The following is an 11,269-nucleotide window of genomic DNA, read 5'->3' on the forward strand; positions in this document are numbered from 1 at the left end:
TTTTGTTTTTTAAAATATTTATTTATTTATTCCCTTTTGTTGCCCTTGTTGTTTCATTGTTGTAGTTATTACTGTTGTTATTGATGTCGTCGTTGTTGGATAGGACAGAGAGAAATGGAGAGAGGAAGGGATGACAGAGAGGGGGAGAGAAAGACAGACACCTGCAGACCTTCTTCACCACCTGTGAAGCGACTCCCCTGCAGGTGGGGCCCTGTCAGTGTTCTGTCACCTCACTCAGCAGTGAAGAGTGTGCCCCACTCTCAAAGCTAGTAATTGGAAACTCCTTGAAACTGGATGATGTGCCTTTCTTGGAGGGGTTCTGAGCCATGCACCTCAGCATTTGCACAAAGGGCATCAACATCTGTATATCATTCTGGGGAAAGCCCTCAGCACTGTCACCACATTGTAACCAGGAACACACCCACTTTGGGAAACTGGTATGGTCCTCATCCTTTTCTTTGTAATCAGGAATCACCTAATGCTCCTGATGAATGGGCCATTGTGTGTTGCATTTAATATCTCCTTGGACACCAAAGATGGGCTGGATGTCACTTGATAAGTGGGTCAGAACATTTTCCTCCTGGGAATTTAAGTTCATTCACCTACTCACTAGCCCACTCATCCTTGAACGTTCTCCCATTCATTCAACCCATCTTTTCATTCATCCACCCAACCATGCCGACCTATTCAACTTTTCTCCCTTCTTTGTATCCACATATCTCTCTGTTCACCCACTCATTCATCTACCCATCTGTTTATTCATTCATTCACTCATTCATACATCTATCTGTAAACTCACACATCTGCTTGTCCATCTGTCCATCTACCCACGCTTTAACTCACCTATACATTCAATTCATCCACCCATCTGTACATCTACCTACCAATCCTTCATTTACCTGTTCACCCATATCCAGCTTTCTATGTATCTTCCCATTAATTTACCTGTCCTTCTATTCACTTACCCACTTGTCTGTTTCATCCACCCACATATTTATTGCCTATCTACCATGTCAGGCACTATGATGGGTTTTGTACTAAGTAAAACATGAGGGTCTTTGACCTCATGAAACCTACACAGCTGGAACTTACTTCTTCTTCTTCTTCTTCTTCTTTTTTTTTCCCCTCCAGGGTTATTGCTGGGCTCGGTGCCTGCAGCATGAATCCACCGCTCCTGGAGGCCATTTTTCCCCCTTTTTGTTGCCCTTTTTGTTGTAGCCTTGTTGTGGTTACTATTATTGCCATTGTTGATGTTGTTTGTTGCTGGATAGGACAGAAAGAAGTGGAGAGAGGAGGGGAAGACAGAGAGGGGGAGAAAAAGATAGACACCTGCAGACCTGCTTCACCGCCCATGAAGCGACTCCTCTGTAGGTGGGGAGCCGGGCTCAAACCAGGATCCTTACACCAGTCCCTGCGCTTTGCGCCACATGTGCTTAACCCACTGAGCCACCGCCTGACCCCCTACTTCTTCTTTTTTTTTTTTTTTTAATGATAGAACAATTCTTCTTCTCCTTCTCCTCCTCCTCCTCCTCCTCCTCCTCCTCCTCCTTCTTCTTCTTCTTCTTCTTCTTCTTCTTCTTCTTCTTCTTCCTCCTCCTCCTCCTCCTCCTCCTCCTCCTTCTCCTTCTCCTTCTTCTTCTTCTTCTTTTTGCCTCAAGGGTTATTGCTGGGTCTCACTGCCTGCAGTATGAATCCACTGCTCCTGGAGGCTATTTGCCCCCTTTTGTTGCCCTGTTGTTTATGGAACTTACTTCTATGGAACCTGGCTGATTGGCTTGGGTGGGACCTGGGATGGGGACTTTCAAAGCTTGCCAGATGACTCTAATAGTAATAATAATAATAGAGATAGGGACTTCTGCCAGAGATGATCTGAAGTGGGCTTCCAGAAAAAGTGAGAATTAGGGGGAAGGTAGAGGCAGGGGCCAGGGCTAGGAAAGAGATGAGTTGAAGAACCAGTCTATGAAGGTTACCATGAAGATGGAACTTAAAGGGCTTGAAAGGGGGGTGTAGAAGGACAAGCAATGGAAGGGAGAAAACCTAGGAAGTTTAGAATCTGAGGAGGAGGACCATGGGTGAGGGTGAGTGATCTCTGAGCCCAATGGAGTGAACTGTACCATGTAACACCTGTGTGTGAGGTGGTTAGGTCCATCCTATGTTCCTGGTGATGTGGGCTAAGGCCATCTTGGGTGGCCTGTAGTAGGTGGTCTCCACAGGTGATGTGTGGAGGCTTCAGGTCTTGAAGTGAAGGGTATGCTTTGGGGACCTCCTTGCTAGCTTCCTATGGCTCAAGGACAATGAACAGGTGAGAGACGACCTGGAAAGTTTGTTTTATACTAACCAAATTCAACTATAGAGTTGAGGTCAAGCCCCAGAACATCACTCCCACCACAACATAATAGCAAGAATCTGTCTGGATAAAATGCTAAACATGGATTCGACTTCCGGAGGTGGAGCTACGAGCAGCAGATCGATTTCTCTCCTCTCCTCTCCTCTCCCGGATCAACTAGGAATACCAAAGGAGACCACCCGGACCGAAACAAGACAGGACTAGAATGACCACAGAAACCCAGTAAATCACCCGTGAGTACAAACACGCGTGGCTGGTGACAGAGAGGAGGGAGGGGCCTAAGGAGAGATTAAGTGACTGCTAACAGTTCGACAGTTTATCAGTGGAGACACCACCTCCAGTCTGCTCCACCAACAAGGGGACAGCTGAAGGGAGGAAAGGACTCCCCAGAGATTCACCAAGTGCAACTCTGAGTCTCCATTGCTACTACCCTCAGAATCTGGAGCAGCAACAGGGAGGGACACCAGGGGACAGAGATCTAACTGGGAAACTCAGGAGAAGACCTATACCTCGGTGGCATAGCTGAGGGGCTGTGAAAGTCTCTTTGCATAACCACTGGATTATCTCTGCCACACCCTGCTTTATCTCTTGGTCAGGAGTCAGTGATTAAGCCAAGAAGCCTATCGATAGTTTAAAAGCCCTCAGGCTCCCATAGCCTACAGGGGGGAAAAAAAAAAGGCTTTTACACCACTGAACTCCAACTCAGGGATTGAAAAAACTGTTAACTTATATAAAATGGTTAAAACAACAAGAAAAAATATTGGAGACTCGAACCAGGACAAGAGTCCAGCTAAAAGTCCTCCAGAGGGTGAAGCACAAAACAACGAGTCAACATCCAAACATTAGCTAAGGAAATAATAACAGGAGTGAGTAAAGATTTTGAAAAAATTGTAATCAGAAATGCAGGAACAAAAAATGAGAATATGGAAGAAAATTCTAATAATCTCATGGTTATTAGAGAGCTGAAAGCTGAAATCGCTGAGCTAAGAAGGCAACTAGCTGAACAAGCTAAAACAGTATCAGAGCAGGGCAACAAAATAGATGAACTCCAGAAAGCAGTAGAGGGCAGAGAGAATAGAATCAATGAGGCTGAAGACAGAATTAGCAAGATTGAGGATGAATTAGAGACAACTAAAAAAGAAGTAAGAGATCTCAAAAAGAGATTAAGAGATGCTGAAAACAACAACAGAGTCCTATGGGATGACTTCAAAAGAAACAATATACGCATTATTGGCTTACCAGAGGAAGAAAGAGAAGGGGAGGAAGAAAGCGTTCTCCAGGCCATAATAGCTGAAAATTTCTCTAGTCTAGACAACACCAAAGACATAAAGATTCAAGAAGCCCAGAGGGTCCCAAACAGAATTAACCCAGACCTAAAGACACCAAGACATGTCATACTTAGATTGGAAAGGAATAAGGATAAAGAAAGGATCCTCAAGGCTGCAAGAGAAAAACAAAGAGTCACCTACAAAGGAAAACCCATAAGATGAGCAGCAGACTTCTCCATACAAACACTACAGGCCAGAAGAGAATGGCAAGATATCTATGGAGTGCTCAATGAGAAAGGCTTTCAGCCAAGAATACTATATCCTGCTAGATTGTCATTCAGACTAGATGGAAGCATCAAAACCTTCTCAGACAAGCAACAGTTGAAGGAAGCAACCATCACCAAGCCTGCCTTGAAAGAAGTTCTGAAAGGTCTCCTATAAACAACCAGACCACCACAAATAGAACATATATCAAAACACTCTAAAACTCTACAAGAATGGCGTTAAAATATCTTCAATCTTTGATATCAATAAATGTCAATTCAGGCCTGAATTCACCTATTAAAAGACACAGAGTAGGAAGATGGATCAGAAAACACAACCCAACAATATGTTGTCTACAGGAAACTCACCTAACGCAACAAGACAAACACAGACTTAAAGTGAAAGGATGGAAAACTATCATTCAAGCCAATGGCCCACAAAAAAGGGCAAGAACAGCTATTCTCATATCTGACATGATAGACTTTAAAATAGATAAGATTAAAAAAGATAGGAATGGACACTACTTAATGCTCAGAGGATCAGTCAATCAAGAGGACTTAACAATTATTAATATCTATGCACCCAATGAGAAGCCATCTAAATACATCAAACTTCTACTGAAAGAGCTACAGCAATATATTAACAGTAACACAATCATAGTAGGGGACTTCAACACCCCACTATCTCAACTTGACAGATCATCCAGGCAGAAAATCAGTAAAGACATAAGGGAGCTAAATGAAGAGATAGATAAACTAGAACTATTGGACATTTTCAGAGTCATTCATCCCAAGAAACTGGAATACACATTTTACTCAAATCCACATGGGTCATTCTCAAGGATAGACCATATGTTAGGCCACAAAAACAGCATCAGCCTATTCAAGAGCACTGAAATCATCCCAAGCATCTTCTCAGACCACAGTGGAATTAAACTAACACTTAACAATCAACAAAATATTAGTAACAGTGCCAAAATGTGGAAGCTCAACAGTACACTTCTTAACAACTTCTGGGTCAAAGAGGAAATCAAGGAAGAAATCAAAATGTTTCGAGAGTTCAATGAAAATGAAGACACAAGCTATCAAAATATTTGGGACACAGCTAAAGCAGTCCTAAGAGGGAAGTTCATAGCTATACAAGCACACATTAGGAAACAAGAAAAGGCACAAATAAACAGCCTGATTGCACATCTTAAAGACCTAGAAGAAGAACAACAAAGGAATCCTAAAGCAACCAGAAGGACAGAAATTACTAAAGTTAGGGCAGAAATAAATAACATTGAGAATAGGAAAACCATACAAAAGATCAACGAAAGTAAATGTTGGTTCTTCGAAAGAGTAAACAAAATCGACAAACCTTTAGCCAGACTCACAAAACAAAAAAGGGAGAAGACCCAAATAAATCGGATAGTAAATGAAAGAGGAGAAATCACAACGGACACTGCAGAAATTCAACATATCATGCGAGGCTTCTATGAACAACTATATGCCACCAAGCTAGAGAACCTGGAAGAAATGAATGATTTCCTAGATACCTACCAACTTCCAAAACTAAGTAAGAGGAAGTGGATAACATGAACAGGCCCATCACAGCTAATGAAATTGAAACGGTTATCAAAAATCTCCCCAAAAATAAAAGTCCTGGACCAGATGGTTTTACAAATGAATTCTACAAAACTTTCAAAGAAGAACTAATACCTCTACTTTTAAAAGTCTTCCAGAAGATTGAAGACACTGGAATACTCCCTGCCAGCTTCTATGAAGCCAACATCACCCTGATACCAAAAGCAGACAGGGACACAACCAAAAAAGAAAACTACAGACCAATATCTCTGATGAACATAGATGCGAAAATATTGAACAAAATTCTAGCCAACCGGATACAGCAGTATATCAAAAAGATTGTCCATCATGACCAAGTGGGGTTTATCCCAGGCATGCAAGGTTGGTTTAATATACGTAAATCAATCAATGTGATCCACCACATCAACAAAAGCAAGACCAAAAACCACATGGTCATATCAATAGATGCAGAGAAAGCCTTTGACAAAATACAACATCCCTTTATGATCAAAACACTACAAAAAATAGGAATAGATGGAAAATTCCTGAAGATAGTGGAGTCTATATATAGCAAACCTACAGCCAACATCATACTCAATGGTGAAAAACTGGAAGCATTTCCCCTCAGATCAGGTACTAGACAGGGATGCCCACTATCACCATTACTATTCAACATAGTGTTGGAAGTTCTTGCCATAGCAATCAGGCAGGAGCAAGGAATTAAAGGAATACAGATTGGAAGAGAAGAAGTCAAACTCTCCTTATTTGCAGATGACATGATAGTATACATGGAAAAACCTAAGGAATCTAGCAAGAAGCTTTTGGAAATCATCAGGCAATACAGTAATGTGTCAGGTTATAAAATTAACATTCAAAAGTCAGTGGCATTCCTCTATGCAAACACTAAGTTAGAAGAAATTGAAATCCAGAAATCAGTTCCTTTTTCTATAGCAACAAAAACAATAAAATATCTAGGAATAAACCTAACCAAAGAAGTGAAAGACTTGTATACTGAAAATTATGAGTCACTACTCAAAGAAATTGAAAAAGACACAAAGAAATGGAAAGATATTCCATGCTCATGGGTTGGAAGAATTAACATCATCAAAATGAATATATTACCCAGAGCCATCTACAAATTTAATGCTATCCCCATCAAGATCCCAAGCACATTTTTTAGGAGAATAGAACAAATGCTACAAATGTTTATCTGGAACCAGAAAAGACCTAGAATTGCCAAAACAATCTTGAGAAAAAAGAACAGAACCGGAGGCATCACACTGCCAGATCTCAAACTATATTATAGGGCCATTGTCATCAAAACTGCTTGGTACTGGAACATGAACAGACACACTGACCAGTGGAATAGAATTGAGAGCCCAGAAATGAGGCCCCACACCTATGGACATCTAATCTTTGACAAAGGGGCCCAGACTATTACATGGGGAAAGCAGAGTCTCTTCAACAAATGGTGTTGGAAACAATGGGTTGAAACATGCAGAAGAATGAAGCTGAATCACTGTATTTCACCAAATACAAAAGTAAATTCCAAGTGGATCAAGGACTTGGATGTTAGACCAGAAACTATCAGATACTTAGAGGAAAATATTGGAAGAACTTTTTTCCGCATAAATTTTAAAGACATTTTCAATGAAACGAATCCAATTACAAGGAAGACTAAGGCAAGTATAAACCTATGGGACTACATCAAATTAAAAAGCTTCTTCACAGCAAAAGAAACCACTACCCAAATCAAGAGACCCCTCACAGAATGGGAGAAGATCTTTACATGCCATACATCAGATAAGAGTTTAATAACCAACATATATAAAGAGCTTACCAGACTCAACAACAAGACAACAAATAACCCCATCTGAAAATGGGGGGAGGACTTGGACAGAATATTCACCACAGAAGAGATCCAAAAGGCCGAGAAACACATGAAAAAATGCTCCAAGTCTCTGATTGTCAGAGAAATGCAAATCAAGACAACAATGAGATATCACTTCACTCCTGTGAGAATGTCACACATCAGAAAAGGTAACAGCAGCAAATGCTGGAGAGGGTGTGGGGTCAAAGGAACCCTCCTGCACTGCTGGTGGGAATGTCAATTGGTCCAACCTCTGTGGAGAACAGTCTGGAGAACTCTCAGAAGGCTAGAAATGGACCTACCCTATGACCCTGCAATTCCCCTCCTGGGGATATATCCTAAGGAACCCAACACATCCATCCAAAAAGATCTGTGTACACATATGTTCTTGGCAGCACAATTTGTAATAGCCAAAACCTGGAAGCAACCCAGGTGTCCAACAACAGATGAGTGGCTGAGCAAGCTGTGGTATATATACGCAATGGAATACTACTCAGCTGTAAAAAATGGTGACTTCACCGTTTTCAGCCGATCTTGGATGGACCTTGAAAAAATCATGTTGAGTGAAATAAGTCAGAAACAGAAGGATGAATATGGGATGATCTCACTCTCAGGCCGAAGTTGAAAAACAAGATTAGAAAAGAAAACACAAGTCGAACCTGAAATGGAATTGGAGTATTACACCAAAGTAAAAGACTCTGGGGTGGGTGGGTGGGTGGGGAGAATACAGGTCCATGAAAAATGATGAATGAAATAGTGGGGGTTGTATTGCTAAATGGGAATCTGGGGAATGTTATGCATGTAAAAAAAAAGAAGTAGAAACACAAAGCAGAAATTGACTGAGTTTGGAGTATGGCACCAAAGTAAGAAAGCAGAAGTATACTAGAGTTTGCAGTGAGTACCTCCCTAATACTTCCTCTCCACTTTTCCAAGCTTTGGGTCCATGATTGCTCAACAATTTGTTTGGCTTTGTATGTTAACTCTCTTTTTAGTCACCAGGTTCCAGGTGTCATCAGGATGCCGGCCAGACTTCCCTGGATTGAGGACACCACCAATGTGTCCTGGAGCTCAGCTTCCCAGAGACCCATCCTACTGGGGAAAGAGAGAGGCAGACTGGGAGTATGGACCGACCAGTCAACGCCCATGTTCAGCGAGGAAGCAATTACAGAAGCCAGACCTTCTACCTTCTGCAACCCTCAATGACCCTGGGTCCATGCCCCCAGAGGGATAGAGAATGGGAAAGCTATCGGGGGAGCGGGTGGGATATGGAGATTGGGCGGTGGGAATTGTGTGGAGTTGTACCCCTCCTACCCTATGGTTTTGTTAATTAATCCTTTCTTAAATAAAAAAAATAAATTAAAAAAAAAAAAAAAGAATTGAAAGACTTGTATACTGAAAATTATGAGTCACTACTCAAAGAAATTGAAAAAGACACAAAGAAGTGGAAAGATATTCCATGTTCATGGGTTGGAAGAATTAACATCATCAAAATGAATATATTACCCAGAGCCATCTACAAATTTAATGCTATCCCCATCAAGATCCCAAGCACATTTTTTAGGAGAATAGAACAAATGCTACAAATGTTTATCTGGAACCAGAAAAGACCTAGAATTGCCAAAACAATCTTGAGAAAAAAGAACAGAACCGGAGGCATCACACTGCCAGATCTCAAACTATATTATAGGGCCATTGTCATCAAAACTGCTTGGTACTGGAACATGAACAGACACACTGACCAGTGGAATAGAATTGCGAGCCCAGAAATGAGGCCCCACACGTATGGACATCTAATCTTTGACAAAGGTGCCCAGACTATTATATGGGGGAAGCAGAGTCTCTTCAACAAATGGTGTTGGAAACAATGGGTTGAAACATGCAGAAGAATGAAACTGAATCACTGTATTTCACCAAATATAAAAGTAAATTCCAAGTGGATCAAGGACTTGGATGTTAGACCAGAAACTATCAGATACTTAGAAGAAAATATTGGCAGAACTCTTTTCCACATAAATTTTAAAGACATTTTCAATGAAACGAATCCAATTACAAGGAAGACTAAGGCAAGTATAAGCCTATGGGACTACATCAAATTAAAAAGCTTCTTCACAGCAAAAGAAACCACTACCCAAATCAAGAGACCCCTCACAGAATGGGAGAAGATCTTTACATGCCATACATCAGATAAGAGTTTAATAACCAACATATATAAAGAGCTTGCCAAACTCAACAACAAGACAACAAATAACCCCATCCAAAAATGGGGGGAGGACTTGGACAGAATATTCACCACAGAAGAGATCCAAAAGGCCGAGAAACACATGAAAAAATGCTCCAAGTCTCTGATTGTCAGAGAAATGCAAATCAAGACAACAATGAGATATCACTTCACTCCTGTGAGAATGTCACACATCAGAAAAGGTAACAGCAGCAAATGCTGGAGAGGGTGTGGGGTCAAAGGAACCCTCCTGCACTGCTGGTGGGAATGTCAATTGGTCCAACCTCTGTGGAGAACAGTCTGGAGGACTCTCAGAAGGCTAGAAATGGACCTACCCTATGACCCTGCAATTCCCCTCCTGGGGATATATCCTAAGGAACCCAACACATCCATCCAAAAAGATCTGTGTACACATATGTTCTTGGCAGCACAATTTGTAATAGCCAAAACCTGGAAGCAACCCAGGTGTCCAACAACAGATGAGTGGCTGAGCAAGTTGTGGTATATATACACAATGGAATACTACTCAGCTGTAAAAAATGGTGACTTCACCGTTTTCAGCCGATCTTGGATGGACCTTGAAAAAATCATGTTGAGTGAAATAAGTCAGAAACAGAAGGATGAATACGGGATGATCTCACTCTCAGGCCGAAGTTGAAAAACAAGATTAGAAAAGAAAACACAAGTCGAACCTGAAATGGAATTGGAGTATTACACCAAAGTAAAAGACTCTGGGGTGGGTGGGTGGGTGGGGAGAATACAGGTCCATGAAAAATGATGAATGAAATAGTGGGGGTTGTATTGTTAAATGGGAATCTGGGGAATGTTATGCATGTAAAAAAAAAAAAGAAGAAGTAGAAACGCAAAGCAGAAATTGACTGAGTTTGGAGTATGGCACCAAAGTAAGAAAGCAGAAGTACACTAGAGTTTGCAGTGAGTACCTCCCTAATACTTCCTCTCCACTTTTCCAAGCTTTGGGTCCATGATTGCTCAACAATTTGTTTGGCTTTGTATGTTAACTCTCTTTTCAGTCACCAGGTTCCAGGTGTCATCAGGATGCCGGCCAGACTTCCCTGGATTGAAGACCCCACCAATATGTCCTGGAGCTCAGCTTCCCCAGAGACCCACCCTACTAGGGAAAGAGAGAGGCAGACTGGGAGTATGGACCGACCAGTCAACGCCCATGTTCAGCGGGGAAGCAATTACAGAAGCCAGACCTTCTACCTTCTGCAACCCACAATGACCCTGGGTACATGCTCCCAGAGGGATAGAGAATGGGAAAGCTATCGCGGGAGGGGGTGGGATATGGAGATTGGGCGGTGGGAATTGTGTGGAGTTGTACCCCTCCTACCCTATGGTTTTGTTAATTAATCCTTTCTTAAATAAAAAAAAAACTAAAAAAAAATGCTAAACATGGGGGCTAGGTGGTGGCACACTTGGTTGAGTGCACATGCTACAATGCATAAGGACCCAGGTTGAAGCCCCTGGCCTCCACCTGCAGGGGGAAAGCTTCATGAGTGGTGAAATAGGGCTGCAAGATGTCTCTCTGTCTTTCCCCCTCTATTTTCCCTCCCCTCTTGATTTATCTCTGTCTCTACTCAAATAAATAAATAAATAATCTTTAAAAAGTTAAAAATCTATAAGATGCTAACCACTGCCCCTTAGAAGGATGAGGGGATTTCGGAGGTGCTAGGTATACCTACCTCTTGATTTGGTGACTTTTTAATATTATATTTA

The sequence above is a fragment of the Erinaceus europaeus genome, chromosome 1 (genome assembly GCF_950295315.1).
Source record: "Erinaceus europaeus chromosome 1, mEriEur2.1, whole genome shotgun sequence".
NCBI lineage: Eukaryota > Metazoa > Chordata > Mammalia > Eulipotyphla > Erinaceidae > Erinaceus > Erinaceus europaeus.